Source organism: Lagenorhynchus albirostris, chromosome 8 (genome assembly GCF_949774975.1).
Source record: "Lagenorhynchus albirostris chromosome 8, mLagAlb1.1, whole genome shotgun sequence".
NCBI classification, from domain to species: domain Eukaryota; kingdom Metazoa; phylum Chordata; class Mammalia; order Artiodactyla; family Delphinidae; genus Lagenorhynchus; species Lagenorhynchus albirostris.
The window spans coordinates 4,269,210-4,293,792 of NC_083102.1; the positions used below are offsets into that span (position 1 = coordinate 4,269,210).

At 42.4% G+C, this 24,583-nt stretch overlaps 1 long non-coding RNA gene across 4 annotated transcripts; it reads right to left on the minus strand.

Moving 5' to 3' along the window:
- On the minus strand, window positions 1-23,340 carry LOC132524436 (uncharacterized). Of its 4 annotated transcripts, XR_009541864.1 has the most exons (7): window positions 23,222-23,319; window positions 13,483-13,666; window positions 9,387-9,491; window positions 9,033-9,186; window positions 7,909-7,948; window positions 5,950-6,082; window positions 1-1,265 (listed from the first exon to the last, which is right to left on the minus strand). It is a non-coding gene; the product is annotated as an uncharacterized LOC132524436 (long non-coding RNA). The 4 variants fall into 4 exon arrangements; XR_009541863.1 differs by lacking the exon at window positions 1-1,265 and having other exon boundaries at window positions 5,735-6,082; XR_009541865.1 differs by lacking the exons at window positions 1-1,265; window positions 13,483-13,666 and having other exon boundaries at window positions 5,735-6,082; window positions 23,222-23,340.
- Window positions 23,341-24,583: the final 1,243 nt, after the last annotated feature.

Below are 24,583 nucleotides of genomic sequence, written 5' to 3' on the forward strand. Positions count from 1 at the left end.
TCTTACTCCCGAGAACCTTACTATCTAGCGCCCCCTGACGGGGGTGGTCAGGGATAACTGGGGAGGGTCAACGTGAAACTAACCGGGCCACATTCCTGAAGCGTCCACAGACAAGCCTCCTCGTCCACGATGCAGGCCGCTGTCCAGGTTGTAAATCGAGTGGACGGGCTCTCCACCCATTTTGCACTCTCAGCTCAATGTGTTACTATTATTTTTAATTTTTATTGGAGTATTGTTGATTTACAATGTTGTGTTAATTTCAGGTGTACAGCAAAGTGAATCTGTTATACATATACATACCTCCATTCTTTTTTTTTTTTTTTTTTGCGGTACGCGGGCCTCTCACTGTTGTGGCCTCTCCCATTGTGGAGCACAGGCTCCGGACGCGCAGGCTCAGCGGCCATGGCTCACAGGCCCAGCCGCTCCGCGGCATGTGGGATCTTCCCGGACCGGGGCACGAACCCGTGTCCCCTGCATCGGCAGGCGGACTCTCAACCACTGCACCACCAGGGAAGCCCCCTCCACTCTTTTTTAAGATTCTTTTCCCATATAGGCCGTTACAGAGTATTGAGTAGAGTTCCCTGTGTTATACAATAGGTTCTTATTAGTTATCTATTTTATACACAGTAGTGTGTATATGTCAATCCCAATCTCCCAATTTATCCGTCTCCCCCTTACCCCCTGGTAATCATGCCTTGAGGGCCATGAGGCAAATCTCTAGGTGCCTTCACATAAGAAATTTACTCTACCCTATAAGATCTAAAACAGTCAAGGAAGAAACGTGGATTTCACATTCACAACCATTTTTTCCTTTCAAAAACATGCATCCGTAACTGTGTCCCTGCCTTCAGCAGAGTTCGACTTTACATCTGCGAGTGAGTCACACACGGGGAGTGGAGGCTCAGACAGAAGTTATTTCTCAGCGACAGACCGGTAGGAGGACCGACATGAAAACCTGGTTCCTTGCCTCCGAAAGCAGCGTCTTAGCAAAGGTCAGATGCTTTATGTATTAAATCACTCACTGGACGACTTGTCAGTTAAGCACACGCCCTGCTAGGAGAGAGATGAAGAGGCAGTAGCCCTGCTTTCAGGGAACTCATTGGACTAAAGCATTGGACGTCAGGTGTTTTCTGGTGAACCAGGCAAATACCTTCTGGAGGGAAACTTCCATCCCCACCTGCCTGACCGGGGCGGGGGTGGGGATCCTCTAGGCTCCGCTTAAATGCTTGCGATCAGAACACCCCAGGGTGGCGACAGGTTCCTCCCTACATCGGAGTGGGAGAGAAAAGCCCTCTTTGTCTCCACCTTTCTCTGTCTTCACACCTCCCACAGGTCACCCGAGAACTCACCTCCAAGCCAGGCGGGACCTTCTACCCTTGCGTCTGAGAAGAGACAGCACTGCCTCCTGGTGGCCAACTCGAGGCCCTACAGAGTGGCAAGCCGGCCAGGGCCACCTTCTCTGGATCGATTCGGAGAGGGAAAGGGGACAGGCTTCCCCCTGTTCTTCAGCAAAAAGGTGAGCATAACTGAGACCGAGTGTGGCTCTGGCGGCCAGCATCCTTGCCATGACCCTCACCTGCACCGGTGATGCTGCAGCGCCCTCCTCCCACTCAGGGTTCATGCCTTCCAGCCCTCTTTCCCCCATGTAGGAAGCTTCTCCCAGTGAGGACCTAGGAGCTGTCACTTCTGGTTGCTATTGAAGCCATAACCCATGCGGTTCACACCAGGAGAACTCTGTCACAGGGATTTTTAAAAAAACATTGTACAAACAGGAGGAAAACAGGAGTCTTTATTTGTTACAATATTGCTTCTGTTTTATGTTTTGTTTTTTTGGCTCTAAGGCTTGTGGGATCTTAGCTCCCCAAGCAGGGATTGAACCTGCACCCCATGCATTGGAAGGCAGAGTCTTAACCACTGGACCACCAGGGAAGTCCCTCTGCCTTACCCGTTTGAATGGTGCAAAACCCAGATGAGTCTTGGAGGATGACTGTGGGTTATCGCACACTTAATCAGGTGCTCATGTCCATCATAACTGTAGTTCCACATGTGGTATCTTTACCGAAGCAAATCAACATTGCTCTACCACCGAGTATACGGCTGTTGACCTGGCATATATTGATAATTTTCCCCATTTCTATCAGTAAAGATGATCAGAAACAACTCATTCTCTTGTGGCAGGAGCATCAGCACCCCTACATCATCCATCTCTCCTGCTTTGGTCCTAAGACAGACCAGAGGGAATTGAATGTCTTAATATCACATCAGGTACCACATCACGTTGATGACGTTTTGCTCACTGGAGCTGATGAGAGGAAGTAGCAAGGGTGAGAGGGTAAGAGATAAGCCCCACAAGAGTTTGGAGACCTAAACTCTTTCACTTTCACTCTAAAGTGAAAATATACTGTGACTCTTTGTAGCACCCATTTCAAAGAAATAGACATAACTGTTGATGGACTTTTTGCCTTCTGAAGGCTACATATAGGATATGTAAGCATGATCTTGTAACATGATTATTGAGTAACGCTTAAGATGGCCAGTTTGCGGCGGGGGAGCGGGTGGAAAGAGTAAAGAACAAAAAGGTCTACTGCTTAGACTTCCGTATCATGTCCAGGAAGTAGTTCAAGCTGTCTTGTCACTTATGCTGTGTGTCAAGATATGCTACGGTATTTCCTGTGTGTGAGGCAGATAATATATTTTAACAGCAACTGAAAAATCCCAAAGAAAGAATCACTGCATGGTCCCTTGGGTTTGGGAATGAAGCCATGCCGTCTTCTGCCAGTAACTAGCCTCAAGTTGGTAAGCAGTTCCTGGCCTCCTATTGACCCTGGTGGAAACTTAGTGCTTGACCCCCAAGTGATTGCCCATCATCACTGTTTTTTTTCCAAATCCACCATCCCTGTGTGGAGCTGTAATACATTTGGTTGTCTATGTGTATATTATGCAAATCCATCTGCAAACCAGACCTACCCTTTTTGTTAACTTTTCATAGGGAACCCTCATGAGGCCACAGGTGTGTGTTGAGGGCAAAGCAGTAGACACAGAAATAGGCACAGTTTCCAGGTGAGTAAATGACCCAGCTACCTGTGCAATTAACTTGTGCCTGTTCTGATCTATACCATTTCCAAGGGATAATTTAATATTACTGTTAATATCCAATCTTATGATTTGGAATATCAGGAAAAAACATTCAGTTGATGGTGGGCAGCTCGGGGTGGCTAACATTTTATCTTTCAGGTATTGACATCACTCAATCTATACGGCAGCTCATGGAACTTTGTTGTCCCCGGCATTGAGAACACATTTATTTTACTTGAATGCCAAACAGGTGAGTGAAGCTTTGGAGGGGACAGAAAGAATGAACAGTACTGGACACTTTCATTATACCATCCAAACCACCCTCTGCCTTTCTTCCATCTGCCTCTACCCTGGGAGGCTGAACTGGCTGGACTTCGTCCATGGTTCCCTTTGCCATCTGGCTTCTGGTTGTTTCGCATAAATGGGAAGCATTGGTGGAGACTGGACTGGAGAACAGAGTGAGATCAGGGTACTTATTTCCTGGTTTCCTCTGTGATGGGTCGTTATATGTTGAAGTAAGTTTCTCTACCAAGACCACAGCCCCTGTCAGGAAACCCTCTGCTACAACAACAGCTACTATCTCTGGGTTCTGGTCAACTTTGCCTCTCCTAACCTTCAGTCCTGAGGGTAGTAATGGCTCCTCCATCTTGCTAGTTTAGAGCATTTCAACCATCGCTCTTGGTTTCCTGTAACCCTGCTTACATATTTATGAGCAGCCTCTTCATTAAACCTTCCTCCATTACCCACTTGAGTACGGCATCTGCTTCCTGCTAGAGTGTGAGTGATACACATTCAGATCAGATTCTCAGAGCAAAACTCCAAGTAATTAGAAATCAGCAACAAGCACAGACTTAAATGGACTCAAATTACTCAAGATAATAAGTTATTCACGTAGGAAACTAAGACATATTTAGAATTGAATACCAAAAAGTGTACTACATCATAGTCATCTATAGTAGGACCAAGAAAAAGGGAAATATGTGCATTAATAAAAGAAAAAGATTAGAAGTAAATGTCTGAAGAACTTAAAAGCTTAGAATAAGCTTTTAAAAATAGGGCAGACATCATAATAGGTAGGAAATCAATAAAATGGAAAAAGAAAAAAGCAAATGAGCTTCAACAAAAGAAAAATTTGCTTTTTAAAAACCTCTAAGAAGAAAGATCAAGACGAGAGAAGAAAAGGAACAAAACATTTCTTACTAGTTATCAAGACTTACAAAACTGTAGTAATGAAAACACTATGATATCAATGCCAACATATATAATAGAAAAGAATGCCTATTAATTATAGAACATTGATAAATGACATTGCAAATCAGAGAAGAAAAGCTAAGCTATTCAATAGAGCTGGGAAAATTGTTTACGCATACATTAAAAAATCTGATACCTACCTCACACCACAAAAAGAAAACAATTTTAATGAATTAACTATCAATATATAAAAATCAAACCCCCAAATCTTACCAAAAAATAAAGACAGTGCCTTGGGGAAAAGAAGCAATTATTAAACAAGTGACAAAAATCACAATCAATGAAGAAAAAGATGGATAAGTTTAAATTTATATATGTACATGTAAAGCATGACTAATATATATAATGTTTACAGAACTGTACATGTATTATATAATCATCATAAAAAGGTATTTATTCACCCAGGAAAGTAAGCCACTACCGTGTGCCAATAACTCTCCAAACTGCTGTAGATACGACAGCAAAGCTGACGTGATCTCTGCCCCGGACCGTACGTTGGCAGATAAGCAAACAGGTTGAACAACGCTGCACTTAATAACACAATGAAAATATTACTTTTACTATCATCCACACCATCATAAAGGAGCTTCTTTCCAGGCAAATTATTAATCAATGTATCAATGTAGTCGTGGTGAGATATGGCAGACCGGGGGGTGACCGATTCTCCTAAGGCATTTATTTACCCTGTTTGTTTAGTCATTCAGTAGTATTTATTGACTGACCCTTGAATGCCACTGTAATAAGCCCTGGGATAAAAGATGAATACGAAATAATTTCTCCTCCAAGCAGAAAATCCCTGAGCTCACCGCTGGGTAGAAGCAGACGCATAAACTGGAAGGTCCAGTATCTTGTGATGGGCATTATGGTGGGGGATCTTATGGTGCTATGGGGGCATATTGAAGCGCCTACCCCAGACTCTGGGGAAAGGGGTAGGTGGGTTTACGGTGGTACTTCAAAGCCCAACAGTGAAGGCAAGGAAAATATTTTAATTCAGATAACTGGGTGAATCATAACTCAGAATTCTAAATGCATACATTGCTATAAAATGATAATCATGTGTTAAAGGCTGTCATTCCAATTTTGAGCCAAGAAAGTTCAGAGGTTCAGAACAAAACAGGTATTTCAGAGACCTCAACAACAAACGTTGCTACAGCAGGAGTTTTCTGAGGTAAGGATAGTGCAGCAGCAGAGTAACTATTGTTTCTTGGAAAAGCATAAACTAAGAGGCAACAATCTTGGGTCTCTGTCCTGATTTTGCTGCACACTCACTTTCTAAAGCCTAGAGTAAGCCAGTTATCCTCCAGAGTTTGGGAATAACATCACAAACGTAATGTGTTTATTATGAGAATTAGAGCGTAAAGGTTAAAGTGCTTAATAAAGCAGTACACGAATATCATTATTAAGGCTCCAGACTTTACACATGAGCAGCCACTCCCTGAGCCTTTGGAGATCGCTCTCCATTCTTCTACAAGAGGAGCAGGCTTTGATTTGCTGCGGCCTCGCATCCAGGAGGAGCCTCCTGTGCCCTAGGAAGCTCCCTTGGCCATCCTGCACATCCCCAAGCCTCCAGAAGGGCCCGGCCACGTACTTGGTCCAGGTACCGCGCACATCGGGAGGGCTTACCTGCCTTGGTGCTGCTACCATGCACCCAGTGAAGGTCCCGTGAGAAGGATGTGGTGTGGATTCACTCCAAGCCTGGGAATTCTCAGAATTCCAAACCTTCCTCTCAGCCCACACGCGGCTGATGAAGAGTTGCCTAAAAAGATGCACAACATGAGAGTTCTGAGTTAAGTTTTATTTGGGGCAAAATGAGGACTATAGCCTGGGAGACAGCCTCTCAGAGAGTTCTGAGAAACTGTCCCCAAGAGGCAGGGGGAGGTCAGTATAGATGTGATTTTAGTGAAGGGGGAACATGCAGTCAAACATGCATTTTGAGGGCCTCCCTGGTGGCATAGTGGTTGAGAGTCCGCCTGCCGATGCAGGGGACACGGGTTCGTGCCCCAGTCCGGGAAGATCCCACGTGCCGCGGAGCGGCTGGGCCCGTGAGCCATGGCCGCTGAGCCTGCGCGTCCGGAGCCTGTGCTCCGCACCGGGAGAGGCCACAGCAGTGAGAGGCCCGCATACCGCAAAAAATAAATGAAAAAAAAAAACCCATGCATTTTGGCAGCAGGTGGCTGCTCGTCACAAGGAGCAGATGTCTCCATTAATGATTTTAGTGCTTTTCTAGATACAAGGAGATGCAAGAATTGGGCTCATAATATCTCCTGAGAATATCTAACTATCTGAAGGCCTGTGCTGCCGGGTTTTCCCAGAGCACAGAGGGCCTCCTTCCTGCTCTCCACCCTGAGCTCCTTTCGGGGGGTGCTGAAGGGCAGCGGCTGCAGCGGTTCATGATTTAATCCTTGTAGAGGCAGGTGGCAAGGGCCAGTCTGTAGTTGGCAGAAGTTTAAAAGACAGGTGGGTGCCACATCCCACACATACTGAGTAAGGAAAAATGCGGCAGGGATGAAAGTACCCATGGTCTCTGCTAGGAAGGGCTTGTCTCTTACTGGAATTCAGTTCAGTGGGGTTTCCCTGTGTTCCTAGTTCTGGGTTGCCTTTAAACATGCATATGATTTTGTCACTTCTCTGAACTATTCTGATTTGTAAGGTGGGACCTCCTGCAACTCAGTACATCCCAGCTGCTGAAGTGTCCATTTGAAGCTGTGTCCGTGTCTGGGGTGTGGATGGGAATAAATCACCCTTGGGGTCAGAAAGAAATAAATGCCAATTTAAATAGTTCTCTGGGTTAATTTTGATTTCATCGGTTTTACATACACTGAAAATAAATGGTCTTTGCTACCGCCCATGTTTCCACATGAAGTGATGCAGACCGTGTACTGCCCGAAGCTTTCAAGCCTAGGAGACAAGTGGAGGTTGAAACACAACCTCAGCTTTTTTCTCCCAGTTTATCCTCTCAAAGGAAAATCTGTTCTTAATTCATCCATGGCTCCGTGTGCAAAGGCGAGCAGCGACCCCAGTATCGTTGCTCTGTCTACAGATCGATAAACTCGTCCCCCACATCTGGGTCCCCCACACTATGGCTACTTGCAAGAATATTGCCTAAATTATCTAGAATAACTTGTCATATTCCAAGGCCAGTGTTGAAAAGAAAAAAATTGACAAAGATACAGAGAAGACCCCAGGTACTAATGGAGGAGTCGCTGACCTCTTTAGGAAGTTTCATGCAATGTAGCAGAAGCAACCTTTCCAAACAAGTTTCTTTTTCAATTTGAACTTTTTGACAATTTCTTTGCAATCTCATTCCTCTGAATGAGTGTGAGTTTTTCCCTATTTATTATTATGTGGAGCATATGTCCACATAACTATGAAATAAAACTTGATCCAAAATCTTCACTTAAATAAGATAAAAATGAACTTACTTAACAAAAAAAAAAAAAACCAGACTCACTGACATAGAAAATAAACTTATGGTTACCCAGGGTGACGTGGGGGGAGGGGGAGGGGGAAGGATAGATTGGGAGTTTGGGATTGACATGTACACACGGCTATGTTTAAAAACGATAACCAACAAGGACCTACCGTATAGCACAGGGAGCTCTGCTAAATACTTTGTAATAACCTAAATGGGAAAAGAATTTGAAAAAGAATAAATACATGTATGACTGAATCACTTTGCTGTACACCTGAAACTAACACAACGTTGTTAATCAACTGGACTCCAATATAAAATAAAAACTAAAAGAAAAACAAAAGAACACAAAATCATCACTTCAGTTCGTTTATGTGTCTGTGCACAAACACATTATATGAAAGCCTGTCATTCGTTTTCTTTAACTGGTTCCATCAAAAAATATTGAATGAGTTCTCATAATCTGTATTCACTGTTGCCTCCCCAGTGCCTAAATAATTACCTGGCACAAAGTCCCTGTGCCTACTTTCTAGTGAAGAGACATCTACGAAGGATACGGAAAAATAAATAAACCCCATTTCTAGAAGTGATAACTATGATAATGTTATAGTTTCGTATTTCAACCAGAACACTTGAGAGTAATTAATGATTACACGAGGAAAGCAAGTGTCCCCAGGGATGGCCTGGGTGTAAATAAGACATAAGGAACTTAGGGGAAAGTTACGTGAAAAAAAGGACATTGGGGTTATGGCTTGGACTTGAGAGGGAGTCGAATGGAGTCTGAGTGGGTGGGGAGCAGACGTTAACAGGGGCTAAGGGAAGCCCCGTGGAGGGGTGGCATTCAATCCTAATCAGAATGATGACAGTGCATCACTAACCAAAGCCTGGAGGAAGGGCAAGTTCAGGCAGGGCCATGGCAAGTGCAAAGGGTCTGAGGAGGAAACAAACCTGGTATGTTCAAGACAGAGATGGAGACAATGGGCTGCCACCAAGTGAAGGAGGCTGGAGGTGATGGGACATGGATAGAGTCAGAGAATAGAGCTCTGCCGTCCTTACGGGCCCTACTGGGAGCTGGCAACTCCACACAAAGGGGTGACTCGGCGAAGATCCAAATGAGAGGGATAAGTTCTCATCTAGTTGGGGGGAAATATTCATGAGAGTCACGTGCTAAGGTGATGCTCTTAAAGCAGTCTAAACTCAGCAGTCAGCTAACTTGCTATCTCAAGAAGTGTCAAGGTGAGGTTTTTTTCCCCCCACTAAAGTGAATTATTTTACAATGAGAATAATGCCTTACCTTTGCAAAAGTTTTCTTGCGGTGTTATACGGAACTACATTTTTATCTTCTGTGTGTAAAGCGTTCTGGAAGATGATAAGGCTTTGGAAGGCTTTGGAAGGGTTGTCTGGGTTTCCAGGTCCAGTCCGAGTTCAGCACAGAGTGCTGTGAATGCCTGGCGGGGAGAGGTAGTTACAAGGAAGAGGAATCAGGACAGGTGGACATTTCATAGGCCAGAAAGCATTTTGCCTGTTAGTAGAAAGGCCCGCATGAAGTTAAAAAAATCAATTGCAAAACACAATAGAGGAGGTGAATCTTGACAACAGAATCAACTGAAACCTCCCACGTTCTGGCGGTAAGTTCAGGATGTGATACCTTTCCTTAGATGTCAACGCTGCCTCAGAGGGCAGTCCTTCACTCGGACTCCAGTGAAAGGCCAAGCAGCCAGGTATCTTTTTCTGGGGTTGCAATATCTTCTCTCTAAGGCCCAAAAGGAATTTTTATCATTTTATATTTCTCACTAACAAGTAAATATAACAATTTCCCTCCAGAGAAATCCTCATGGATTTGGCCCATAGATACTAGCTAGGGCTTAATTCAATCACAACAATCCTTAGAGAATTGTGCAGGCCAACTGAAAAGCAAAGATACTGCATTTATATGCGTAACATCTATCAAACCTATAGCTCTTAAGATATTAAAAGCTCTATCCTTAGTAATACAGTCTCAGATGGATTTCAAATAAACATTAAAGATATATGTAGACAAACTTCCAGTTATAAGAGTAACAAGTCCTGGGGATCTAATGTACAGCACAGTGATTATAGTTAATATTGTAGCATATATTGAAAATTTCTAAGCGAGTAGACGGTAACTGTTTTCAACACAAAAAAGAAATGGTAATTATGTGACGGGATGGAAGTGTTAGCTAATGCTATGCTGGTAATCATTTTGCAATATGTAAATGTACCAAATCAACCCGCTATACACCTTAAACTTACCCAATGTTATGTGTCAATTATGTCTCAATAAAGCTGCGGGCAAACCTAGGGGCAAGATGGGAATAAAGAGGCAGACCTACTAGAGAACGGACTTGAGGATACGGAGAGGGGGAAGGGTAAGCTGGGACAAAGTGAGACAGTGGCATGGACATATATACACTACCAAACGTAAAATAGCTAGCTAGTGGGAAGCAGCCGCATAGCACAGGGAGATCAGCTCGGTGCTTTGTGACCACCTAGAGGGGCGGGATAGGGAGGGTGGGAGGGAGGGAGACGCAAGAGGGAAGAGATATGGGGATATAAGTATATGTATAACTGATTCACTTTGTTATAAAGCAGAAACTAACCCACCATTGTAAAGCAATTATACTCCAATAAAGATGTTTTTTTAAAAAAAAAAGCTGTGGGCAAATAATTTAAAATACAGAAATGATTTAAATATATATGTAGAAAAGAAAGCCTACAAGAAGTTCTAAACAAAGAATATTTGAGTAGGTGCTGATTATTTTTAAAATGGATAATAAACAATGCCTATTCCAAGGCAACGATTAAGCATTAAAAATGGTAGCTTAGGTGGAAAGCATGTCTTTTCTAAAAATGGCCGAAAAAGTATCTCCTGTTTGAAATGCTCTTGTAAAAGAGGTAGAACCTGTTTCTGCTCCCCTTGAACCTGGGCAGGCTCGAGGCTCACCCGGAACCAGCAGACTCACTCAGAACCGAAGGCTGGCATGGAAGCTTCCGGGTGATTTTTTCTGCAGTGATGGATAACTGGGCCTGGAGGTGTTGTCCTCACTCCCCACAGAGAAATGAAATAACTTTCCCAAGGACACACAATTTTATTAAATGCCAGGTTAGAAACCAGATCTCTTGATACTTAAGCCAACGTTATTTCCACTACGGCCCCCCCTGCCACGAAAACCCTTTGCAACTGATTCCTCCGATGTTTACCACTGAATTAACTGGATGTTAAGTTGTTACCTGAGCGTTTGAGCAATACATTCTCTTGCCATACTTTGTTGGCCGTATGTAAATTTTATGCAATGATAATCCATTATAAATAGGGGGGATTAAAAAAATACATCATTGCCTTAGTTCTTCCATACATTTTTCCCCAAAAGAGTCCCATGTCCGTCATTCACAATAAAGCTCCGTTTTGCCTTTATCATAGTTCCAGTGAGTTGCTATTAACTTTTAAAAAGCAAGACATTAACCTCTCATCTTTTGAAATGAAAGAAATGGGAAGGAACTTCAAGATTGAAAATGACCTCGATGGAATACATTAAACAGAATATGAAACGGCCAGACTTTAACAAATGTAATTTAGAGAAAACTGCTGATCAAAACATATCATTTCTCCTATTGATTTCTTCCTTTCTTGATGCTCTGTTTAGGCAAAGGAAGGAAAACTGGAACAGGAGAAGCAGAGATTTCAAAGAAGGGCTAGCTTGAGGCAGAGGTGAGCTACAGTGTGTTATGACAGGTGAATGTCAACAGAGAAAAAGGAGAAAAATAGCCAAAAACTAAGAAGAAAAAGCAACAGACCCGGAACGAGAGATGAGAAATGTCAACTCTATGCTTTGTTTTCTTATTTACAATAATTACAGACATATATACGTATACACATATATACGTGCATATACACAGTCTATACACACACACAGACTGAAGTTTCCTTTATGTTTTTTCATTTTTACTGATTTTAATTTCACATACATGTACTGTATTTTATATATAGAAACCTGGAGTGAGTATTGCTTGTTTGTATCAACTGTATTTTTTTAAAAACTTCCTTGATTTTATTTTTTTTAATTTTATTGGAGTATAGTTGATTTACAATGTTCTGTTAGTTTCAGATGTACAGCAAAGTGATTCAGTTATACATATACATATATTCATTCTTTTTCAGATTATTTTCTCATATAGGTTTTTACAGAGTATTGAGTAGAGTTCCCTGTGCTATACAATAGGTCCTTGTTGGTTATCTATCTTATAATATAGTAGAGTGTGTATGTTAATCCCAAGCTCCTGATTTATCCCTCCCCCCCAGGTTTCCCCTTTGGTACCCATAAGTTTGTTTTTGATATCTGTGAGTCTGTTTCCGTTTTGTAAATAAGTTCATTTGTATCATTTTTTAAATTAGATTCTACATATAAGTGATATCATATATTTGTCTTTCTCTGTCTTACTTCACTTAGTATGATGATTTTTAGGTCCATCCATGTTGCTGCAAATGGCATTATTTCATTCTTTTTTATGGCTGAGCAATATTCCATTGTATATACGTACCACATCTTCTCTATCCATTCATCTGTCAATGGACATTAAGTTGTGTCCGTGTCCTTGCTATTGTAAATGGTGCTGCAGCGAACATTGGGGTGCATGTATCTTTTTGAATTATGGTTTTCTCCTGATATATGCCCAGGAGTGGGGAAGTTTCCTTTAAATCCCTTCATTCAATGAATGAGGACACTGGGCCTGCAGGTGATTCGAGTCAGCGGCCCCCAATCACACTGCTATTCAGTGGCAGCCAGAGAAGATCCCATTCTCAGACTGGTGTGCTCTTGGCTTCACCGTGGTCTGGCCAAGTGTGTTATCTGTTACTAGAAAATGCTCCCGCCCTGCTTCCTCCACTGGCAAGGGTCTGTGGGCGCCCTGGGCACGGGACTCCATCCCTGAGGGGAGGCTGTATGTGCCTCAAGCCCGTTGTTCTTACCCTCATCGGTGAGGGTCCGTCTGTGTGTTTCTTTTTCTGCACCAGGGCTACCACACTGTCCAGCATGGTAGGAGCTTGGTAAGCGTTTGCTTAATGGGCTAATAAAAGTAAACAGCTCTTTCATCTATATTAGTGTTTGGCTGAATGTCTGACACCAAGTAATGGTGGAGGAATAGAGTTATGACCAAGACACAGTTGCCCATAAATGTCATCTTCTGCCTCTGGCCTTACAGTTTTTCCAGCTCAGAGCCTTTCCATGTGCATCCTGAGGGGAAGACTGAAATTCAGTGATAATGGAAATAAGAATATTACTTCGGAAAAGACAAAATCTCTAATTCAAAAAGATACATGCGGGGGGACCTTGAAGATGGCGGAAGAGTAAGACGCGGAGATCACCTTCCTCCCCACGGATACACCAGAAATACATCTACACGTGGAACAACTGCTACAGAACACCTACTGAACGCTGGCAGAACACCTCAGACCTCCCAAAAGGCAAGAAACTCCCCACGTACCTGGGTAGGGCAAAAGAAAAAAAAAAAAAAAGAGACAAAAGAATAGGGACGGCACCTGCACCAGTGGGAGGGAGCTGTGAAGGAGGAAAAGTTTCCACACACTAGGAAGCCCCTTCGCGGGCCGAGACTGCGGGAGGCGGAGGGGGGAGCTTCGAAGCCGCGGAGGAGTGCACAGCAACAGGGGTGCGGAGGGCAAAGCGGGGAGATTCCCGCACAGAGGATCGGTGCCGACCGGCACTCACCAGCCCGAGAGGCTTGTCTGCTCCCCCGCCGGGGCGGGCGGGGCTGCGAGCTGAGGCTCTGAGGCTCGGGTTTCGGTTTCGGACGGAGCGCAGGGAGAGGACTGGGGTTGGCGGCGTGAACACAGCCTGGAGGGGGTTAGTGCGCCACGGCTAGCCGGGAGGGAGTCCGGGGAAAAGTCTGCACCTGCCGAAGAGGCAAGAGACTTTTTCCTACCTCTTTGTTTCCTGGTGTGCGAGGAGAAGGGATTACGAGCGCTGCTTAAAGGAGCTCCAGAGACGGGCGCGAGCCGCGGCTAACAGCGCGGACCCCAGAGACGGGCGGGAGACGCTAAGGCTGCTGCTGCCGCCACCAAGAAGCCTGTGTGCGAGCACAGGTCACTCTCCACACCCCTCTTCCGCGGAGCCTGTGCAGGCCGCCGCTGCCAGGGTCCCGGGATCCAGGGACAACTTCCCCGCGAGAACGCACGGCGGGCCTCAGGCTGCTGCAACGTCTCGCCGGCCTCTGCCGCCGCAGGCCCGCCCCGCACGCCGTGCCCTTCCCTCCCCGCCGGCCTGAGTGAGCCAGAGCCTCCGAATCAGCGGCTCCTTTAACCCCGTCCTGTCTGGGCGAAGAACAGACGCCCTCCAGCGACCTACACGCTGAGGTGGGGCCAAATCCAAAGCTGAGCCCCGGGAGCTGTGAGAACAAAGAAGAGAAAGGGAAATCTCTCCCAGCAGCCTCAGAAGCAGAGGATTAAAGCTCCACAATCAACTTGATGTACCTGCATCTGTGGAATACCTGAATAGACAACCAATCATCCCAAATTAAGGAAGTGGACTTTAGGAGCAAGATCTATGATTTTTTTCCCTATTCCTCTTTTTGTGAGTGTGTATGTGTATGCTTCTGTGTGAGATCTTGTCTGTATAGTCTTGCTTCCACCATTTGTCCTAGGATTCTATCCGTCCATGGTTTTTTTTAAAAATTTTTTTTCGTAATAATCAATTTTAATTTTAATAACGTTATTATACTTTACCTTCGTTCTTTCTTTCTTTCTTTCCTTCCTTCCTTCCCTCCTTTAGACAACGAATCATCCCAAATTGAGGAGGTGGTCTCTGACAGCAAGATTTATGATTTTTCCCCCTTTACCTCTTTTAGTGAGGGTGTATGTGTATGCTTCTGTGTAAGATTTTGTCTGTATAGCTTTGCTTCCAACATTTGTCCTAAGGTTCTATCCGTCCCTTCTGTTTTTCTAAATAAGAATTTTTTAATTCAATAACTTTATTATACTTTATTTTATTTTTACTGTATCTTCTTTCTTTCTGTCTTTTTTCCTTCTTTCCCTCCTTCCTTCCTTCCTCCCTCCCTCCCTGCCTCCTTTCTTTCCTTCTTGCCTTCTTTCCTTCTTTGCTTCTTTCTTTCTTTCTTTCTTTCTTCCTTCCTTCCTTCCCTCCTTTCCTTCTTTCTTTCCTCATACTTCTACTAATTCCCTCTACTTTTTCTCCCTTTTATTCTGAGCCGTGTGGATGAAAGGCTCTTGGTGCTCCAGCCAGGAGTCAGGGCTCTGCCTCTGAGGTAGGAGAGCCAACTTCAGGACACTGGTCAACAAGAGACCTCCCAGCTCCACATAATATCAAATGGCGAAAATCTCCCAGAGACCTCCATCTTAACACCAGCACCCAGCTTCACTCAACGACCAGCAAGCCACAGTGCTGGACAACCTATGCCAAACAACTAGCAAAACAGGAACACAACCCCACCCATTAGCAGAGAGGCTGCCTAAAATCATAATAAGGCCACAGACACCCCAAAACACACCACCAGACGTGAACCTGCCCACTAGAGAGACAAGATCCAGCCTCATCCACCACAACACAGGCACTAGTACCCTCCACCAGGAAGCCTACACAACCCACTGAACCAACCTTAGCCACTGGAGACAGACATCAAAAACAGCGGGCACTACGAACCTGCAGTCTGCAAAAAGGAGACCCCAAACACAGTAAGATAAGCAAAATGAGAAGACAGAAAAACAGACAGCAGATAAAGGAGCAAGATAAAAATGCAACAGACCTAACAAATGAAGAGGAAATAGCCAGTCGACCTGAAAAAGAATTCAGAATAATGATAGTAAGGATGATCCGAAATCTTGGAAATAGAATGGACAAAATGCAAGAAACAGTTAACAAGGACCTAGAAGAAATAAAGATGAAACAAGCAACGATGAACAACACAATAAATGAAATTAAAAGTACTCTAGATGGGATCAATAGCAGAATAACTGAGGCAGAAGAACGGATAAGTGACCTGGAAGATAAAATAGTGGAAATAACTACTGCAGGGCAGAATAAAGAAAAAAGAATGAAAAGAACTGAGGACAGTCTCAGAGACCTCTGGGACAACATTAAACGCACCAACATTCAAATTATAGGGGTTCCAGAAGAAGAAGAGAAAAAGAAAGGGACTGAGAAAATATTTGAAGAGATTATAGTTGAAAACTTCCCTAATATGGGAAAGGAAATAGTTAATCAAGTCCAGGAAGCACAGAGAGTCCCATACAGGATAAATACAAGGAGAAATACGCCAAGACACATATTAATCAAACTGTCAAAAATTAAATACAAAGAAAGCATATTAAAAGCAGCAAGGGAAAAACAACAAATAACACATAAGGGAATCCCCATAAGGTTAACAGCTGATCTCTCAGCAGAAACCCTACAAGCCAGAAGGGAGTGGCAGGACATACTGAAAGTGATGAAGGAGAAAAACCTGCAGCCAAGACTACTCTACCCAGCAAGGATCTCATTCAGATTTGATGGAGAAATTAAAACCTTTACAGACAAGCAAAAGCTGAGAGAGTTCAGCACCACCAAACCAGCTTTACAACAAATGCTAAAGGATCTTCTCTAGGCAAGAAACACAAGAGAAGGAAAAGACCTATAATAACGAACCCAAAACAATTTAGAAAATGGGAATAGGAACATACATATCGATAATTACCTTAAATGTAAATGGACTAAATGCTCCCACCAAAAGACATAGATTAGCTGAATGGATACAAAAACAAGACCCTTATATATGCTGTCTACAAGAGACCCACTTCAGACCTAGAGACACATACAGACTGAAAGTAAGGGGATGGAAAAAGATATTCCATGCAAATGGAAACCAAAAGAAAGCTGGACATATCAGACAAAATAGACTTTAAAATAAGGACTATTAAAAGAGACAAAGAAGGACACTACATCATGATCAAGGGATCGATCCAAGAAGAAGATATAACAATTGTAAATATTTATGCACCCAACATAGGAGCACCTCAATACATAAGGCAAATACTAACAGCCATAAAAGGGGAAATCGACAGTAACACATTCATAGTAGGGGACTTTAACACCCCACTTTCACCAATGGACAGATCATCCAAAATGAAAATAAATAAGGAAACACAAGCTTTAAATGAGACATTAAACAAGATGGACTTAATTGATATTTATAGGACACTCCATCCAAAAACAACAGAATACACATTTTTCTCAAGTGCTCATGGAACATTCTCCAGGATAGATCATATCTTGGGTCACAAATCAAGCCTTGGTAAATTTAAGAAAATTGAAATTGTATCAAGTATCTTTTCTGACCACAACGCCATGAGACTAGATATCAATTACAGGAAAAGATCTGTAAAAAATACAAACACATGGAGGCTAAACAATACACTACTTAATAACCAAGAGATCACTGAAGAAATCAAAGAGGAAATCAAAAAATACCTAGAAACAAATGACAATGGAGACACGACGACCCAAAACCTATGGGATGCAGCAAAAGCAGTTCTAAGGGGGAAGTTTATAGCAATACAAGCCCACCTTAAGAAGCAGGAAACATCTCGAATAAACAACCTAAACTTGCACCTCAAGCAATTAGAGAAAGAAGAACAAAAAAACCCCAAAGCTAGCAGAAGGAAAGAAATCATAAAAATCAGATCAGAAATAAATGAAAAAGAAATGAAGGAAACAATAGCAAAGATCAATAAAACTAAAAGCTGGTTCTTTGAGAAGATAAACAAAATAGATAAACCACTAGCCAGACTCATCAAGAAAAAAAGGGAGAAGACTCAAATCAATAGAATTAGAAAAGAAAAAGGAGAGGTAACAACTGACACTACAGAAATAAAAAAGATCATGAGAGATTACTACAAGCAACTCTATGCCAATAAAATGGACAACCTGGAAGAAATGGACAAATTCTTAGAAATGCACAACCTGCCAAGACTGAATCAGGAAGAAATAGAAAATATGAACAGACCAATCACAAGCACTGAAATTGGAACTGTGATTAAAAATCTTCCAACAAACAAAAGCCCAGGACCAGATGGCTTCACAGGCGAATTCTATCAAACATTTAGAGAAGAGCTAACACCTATCCTTCTCAAACTCTTCCAAAATATAGCAGAGCGAGGAACACTCCCAAATTCCTTCTATGAGGCCACCATCACCTTGATACCAAAACCAGACAAGGATGTCACAAAGAAAGAAAACTACAGGCCAATATCACTGATGAACATAGATGCAAAAATCCTCAACAAAATACTAGCAAACAGAATCCAACAGCACATTAAAAGGATCATACACCATGATCAAATGGGGTTTATTCCAGGAATGCAAGGATTCTTCAATATACGCAAATCTATCAATGTGATAAACCATATTAACGAATTGAAGGAGAAAAACCTTATGATCATCTCAATAGATGCAGAGAAAGCTTTTGACAAAATTCAACACCCATTTATGATAAAAACCCTGCAGAAAGTAGGCATAGAGGGAACTTTCCTCAACATAATAAAGGCCATATATGACAAGCCCACAGCAAACATCATTCTCAATGGTGAAAAACTGAAAGCATTTCCACTAAGATCAGGAACAAGACAAGGTTGCCCACTCTCACCACTCTTATTCAACATAGTTTTCGAAGTTTTAGCCACAGCAATCAGAGAAGAAAAGGAAATAAAAGGAATCCAAATCAGAAAAGAAGAAGTAAAGCTGTCAGTGTTTGCAGATGACATGATCCTATACATAGAGAATCCTAAAGATGCTACCAGAAAACTACTAGAGCTAATCAATGAATTTGGTAAAGTGGCAGGATACAAAATTAATGCACAGAAATCTCTGGCATTCCTATATACTAATGATGAAAAATCTGAAAGTGAAATCAAGAAAACACTCCCATTTACCATTGCAACAAAAAGAATAAAATATCTAGGAATAAACCTACCAAAGGAGACAAAAGACCTGTATGCAGAAAATTATAAGACACTGATGAAAGAAATTAAAGATGATACAAATAGATGGAGAGATATACCATGTTCTTGGATTGGAAGAATCAACATTGTGAAAATGACTCTACTACCCAAAGCAATCTATAGATTCAATGCAATCCCTATCAAACTACCACTGGCATTTTTCACAGAACTAGAACAAAAATTTTTGCAATTTGTATGGAAACACAAAAAACCCCGAATAGCCAAAGCAATCTTGAGAACGAAAAAAGGAACTGGAGGAGTCAGGCTCCCTGACTTCAGACTATACTACAAAGCTACAGTTATCAAGACGGTATGGTACTGGCACAAAAACAGAAAGATAGATCAATGGAACAGGATAGAAAGCCCAGAGATAAACCCACGCACATATGGATACCTTATCTTTGATAAAGGTGGCAGGAATGTACAGTGGAGAAAGGACAGCCTCTTCAATAAGTGGTGCTGGGAAAACTGGACAGGTACATGTAAAAGTATGAGATTAGATCACTCCCTAACACCATACACAAAAATAAGCTCAAAATGGATTAAAGACCTAAATGTAAGGCCAGAAACTATCAAACTCTTAGAGGAAAACATAGGCAGAACACTCTATGACATAAATCACAGCAAGATCCTTTCTGACCCACCTCCTAGAGTAATGGAAATAAAAAAAAAAATAAACAAATGGGACCTAATGAAACTTCAAAGCTTTTGCACAGCAAAGGAAACCATAAACAAGACCAAAAGACAACCCTCAGAATGGGAGAAAATATTTGCAAATGAAGCACCCGACAAAGGATTAATCTCCAAAATTTACAAGCAGCTCATGCAGCTCAATATCAAAAAAACAAACAACCCAATCCAAAAATGGGCAGAAGACCTAAATAGACATTTCTCCAAAGAAGATATACAGACTGCTAACAAACACATGATAGAATGCTCAACATCATTAATCATTAGATAAATGCAAATCAAAACTACAATGAGATATCATCTCACACCAGTCAGAATGGCCATCATCAAAAAATCTAGAAACAATAAATGCTGGAGAGGGTGTGGAGAAAAGGGAACACTCTTGCACTGCTGGTGGGAATGTGAATTGGTTCAGCCACTATGGAGAACAGTATGGAGGTTCCTTAAAAAACTACAAATAGAACTACCATATGACCCAGTAATCCCACTACTGGACAGATACCCTGAGAAAACCAAAATTCAAAAAGAGTCATGTACCAAAATGTTCATTGCAGCTCTATTTACAATAGCCCAGAGATGGAAACAACCTAAGTGCCCATCATCGGATGAATGGATAAAGAAGATGTGGCCCATATATACAATGGAATATTACTCAGCCATAAAAAGAAACGAAATTGAGCTATTTGTAATGAGGTGGATAGACCTAGAGTCTGTCATACAGAGTGAAGTAAGTCGGAAAGAAAAAGACAAATACCGTATGCTAACACATATATATGGAATTTAAGAAAAAAAAATGTCATGAAGAACCTAGGGGTAAGGCAGGAATAAAGATGCAGACCTCCTAGAAAACGGACTTGAGGTTATGGGGAGGGGGAAGGGTGAGCTGTGACAGGGTGAGAGAGAGTCATGGACATATACACACTAACAAACGTAGTAAGGTAGATAGCTAGTGGGAAGCAGCCACATGGCACAGGGATATTGGCTCGGTGCTTTGTGACAGCCTGGAGGGGTGGGATAGGGAGGGTGGGAGGGAGAGAGACGCAAGAGGGAAGACATATGGGAACATATGTTTATGTATGACTGATTCACTTTGTTATAAGGCAGAAACTAACACACCATTGTAAAGCAATTATACCCCATAAAGATGTTAAAAAAAAAAAGATACATGCACCCCAATGTACATAGCAGCACTACTGACAATAGTCAAGACATGGAAACAACCTAAATGCCCATCAATAGATGAGTGGATAAAGAAGATGTGGTACATAGATACAGTGGAATATTACTCAGACATAAAAAAGAATGAAATCTTGCCGTTTTCAGCAACATGGATGAACCTAGAGATTATCATACTAAGTGAAGTCAGAGAAAGACAAATATATGATATCACTTACAGGTGGAGTCTAAAAAATAATACAAATGAACTTATTTATAAAACAAAAATAGACTCACAGATAGAAAACAAACTTATGGTTCCCAAAGGGGAAAGGAGGGGGTGGGATAAATTAGGAGTTTGGGATGAACAGATACATACTACTGTATATAAAATAGATAAACAACAAAGACCTACTGTATAGCACAGGGAACTATGTTTAATATCTTGTAATAACCTACAATGGAAGAGAATATGAAAAAGAATATGTATATACAGATGCACACGCATACACACATAACTGAATCACTTTGCTGCACACCTGAAACTAACACAACCTTGTAAATCAACTGTACTTCAATTTTTTAAAAAAGAAGAATATTAGGCTGCTGCAGCTCTAGCATCAACAGGCAAATCTCCAAATACTTGAAAAAAGCTTAAGGAATTTGTGGTACCCTGATGACATATAAACACAATCACAATGGATGTAGAGTGTACGAAAAAAATACGAAAACAGATACCCTGCTATTTCCTCCAGTTGGCTGTGTGTCAAAGAGACGGATATTAGGCTAAAACCCATATCTACCATTTACCGCTCTCTGTTCCTTACCTACATCTTTATTATACACCTACAGCAGGCAGCTCAGAGAAGCTCTGACCTTGGAAAAGAGACATCACAGAAACTACATACATCCACACCAAAAACCCAACCACAAATAGATTCTGAATTTCCTTTTAAAAGTCATTGCATATTTTCCCTGAATCCCCTTGACATTATATTTACACTTATAATTAACATGTTATAATGTGCAATTAATTGGAGAAGATGGGAAAATGGTTTCCCCAAATCCAATATATTAAATTGAGCATTTCTATCTAGTTAGTGCAGGAAGAAATGTTACTTATAACAACCGGCATCGTATCAAATAATGGATTCTGCAACATCTCCAAGTAGGAGAAAAAAGTTCTTTAGGGAGAAAGTAGAAGTTTAAAAGTGTGATGGAATAACCTCCATGATTACATTTCCAGGAGAAAACATTTCACTTTCTTTAGGTTGACAGAAGCAAGACGCATTTCTGGGAGTAATGAATCTCTCCTCCATCTGCCAGATGCTTGCCTAAACAGGGTTAATTTTCTTTCTTACCTGACAGTTACATGGCTGCATAATTAGGCAGAGAGATGCTCCCAAAGGATCAGAGACACTGTCGAGAGGGGGATTAGGGAGATATTACCAAGTCCCTGGCTCTGGAATGCCATGCCGGCCAGCTTGGCTGCACTCTTTTGCCTTCACCCTGATTTCCACAATCCTCTTCTTGTCTTTTTCCAGCCCACCATTCCTGTTTTAGCCTTTATTTTGCAAGCTCAGGGTTATTCCTTATTACCTTGGTCATGAGCCCCTGGCTACCTACTTAAGCATCTCTAAGATGGCTGTAAGAGACCCTTCGTACAGGACACGTTTTTATTCCATAGTATTCCACAATATCAACCTCATTCCTCAGCCTTAGCCATCCCTAGTTTCCCTTTCTTCTATTGAGGCAGATTTAATCTCCATAAACTCCTGACAACTCCAGCTATGACACCATATTGCTCAGGTGACTTATAAGGCAGAAACTCCCTGGAACAGGAGCTATTAATAAAGTTGTGGCTAAGCTGCCATCTTTCAGGGGCATTCTAGAAAACTTCTAATAGTGGGAAGTACTTCGTAATACACGTCTCCTGAGATGGCCTACTTCTCACGCTTCAGTCCTAATTGTCTGTTATGAATCCATGGCTTTATCTAAATCCTACTTCTTCATTGACTTCGTTGCCACACTTAGAAAGCATCATATCCACATCATTTCATGGTCGAGACGAAGAGTCTGACTCTTTGAGCTGAGAAAGGAATTAAGAATTTGGGAGACAGAGGGTATTCCCCTCTGAGAACACCATATCAAGAAGCTGGCTCAAAGATTATACCCCAGATTTCCAGGACCCCACCACTTCCACACCCGACAGACCACCGTCATCTCCAAGGTTACAGCCCAAAGTTCTTCCGGAGGCAACATCACTGACCAGTGGACATGTCTAGCTTCAAGCAAGCAGCCTCTCTTGGCTGGGCCTCAGAGAAATTTTGTGGATCGGAAGGCAAAGGAGGAAGATAAGTCCTCCTCTAGCTCCCGTTGCTTTGATCGTAAGACAGTCTGTGACTAGTCTGGCTGGGATGTTCAAGCCCCAAACATATTTGAGTGTTTTTCCTAAAGGTGCATCTCTGGAAGGCTCTTAGCATTATTACAATTCGAGGAGTTAGTTGGGTCATTAATTTCTGAAACTGTTTTGGTGCCTCAAGCCTCTCTTGATTCGCATTGCCCTTCTTTAGCTCATCCTTTCCATCCACACGGGAACGTCAGCTCATTCTTACCTGCTTCCGGGTACTGACGCACAAACCTTCAGGCAGACACAGTACTCGCCACCCTGGCAAGGCATCCGTTCTTTCCACACAGCCTTCCTATGTGCCCCCTCCAAAAGGCACTGTCTGGGTGCTGCATTAGAAAACAACACGCATAAGTCTTGTTTTCTGATTTTTAGGACCTCATGGTGCAGGAGGAGAGGCAAGTCACTGAGGAAAGACCCGCTAACGCTGTCAATCTTAAATGCCGTGGAAGAGTTAACCACCTGGTCACTCTGACATGAAACCAAGAACTACTTGTCCAGATTGTGAAACACAAGATGGAATTATTTTTAATTTTCAAATGAGACGGTTAGCCCCACTTTACTCTCCAGCTTCATTTCATGCGGTGGCTTATTCCCATCAAGCAATCCTCATTTTTCTTACTCTGTTCCCTAGAAAACACCTGGAGCCCTCTCTCCCATCAATCAAGTAAAGTCTAGCCTCCTTTGGAATCTAGTTCAATATATTCTATAAATAACTTCTATAAATTTAGTCCTCATTACTTCAGCACATACCATTTTCCCCTCCCTTTAATTTATACAGCACTGAGTAAATGCAGTATAACATTAAATTACAAAGGTTGCTTACAGCAAGGATATAAAATTTGGGGCTTCCCTGGTGGCGCAGTGGTTGAGGGTCCGCCTGCCGATGCAGGGGACACGGGTTTGTGCCCCGGTCCGGGAAGATCCCGCATGCCGCGGAGCGGCTGGGCCCGTGAGCCATGGCCGCCGAGCCTGCGCGTCCGGAGCCTGTGCTCTGCAACGGGAGGGGCCACGGCAGTGAGAGGCCTGCGTACCAGAAAAAAAAAAAAAAGAAAAAAAGAATATAAAATTTGGATCAAAGGTCCCAGGATATGGTCCCTACTGATTGTTAAGCTAAATTGTTTAATATCTGAACTCTAGTTTTCCCATCTTTAAAATGCTGATGGCTTTAGCCCCTTCAAAGGAGCATTTAATTTATTTACCCAATTATTTTTGAATCTTACTTTCTCTCCAGTCAGCATCCCAGATCCTGAACTTGCAGTCTCTTCCTTCAATGAACTCACGTAAACAACAATGAAAATATAGTGTGAAAGACTTCCAGACTCGGATCAAATATGTAAAGAGCTTGGAAGTCGTCACTTTTGTCCTTATAACCAGAAAAAGCTGGACATACTGAAAAATCAAAGATTTTTACTGGCGCCTTTAGAGAACTGAAGTGGCAGAGAAAACGCCCCCTCCTCCAAATCTGTGGATACAAAGAGTCACAGCTGAGATCGTTACCTGCAGCCATAAACTGGCAGAACACCTAAGTGATAATTCTGATGGATTGCTGGAGGCTGAGTGTTACTGG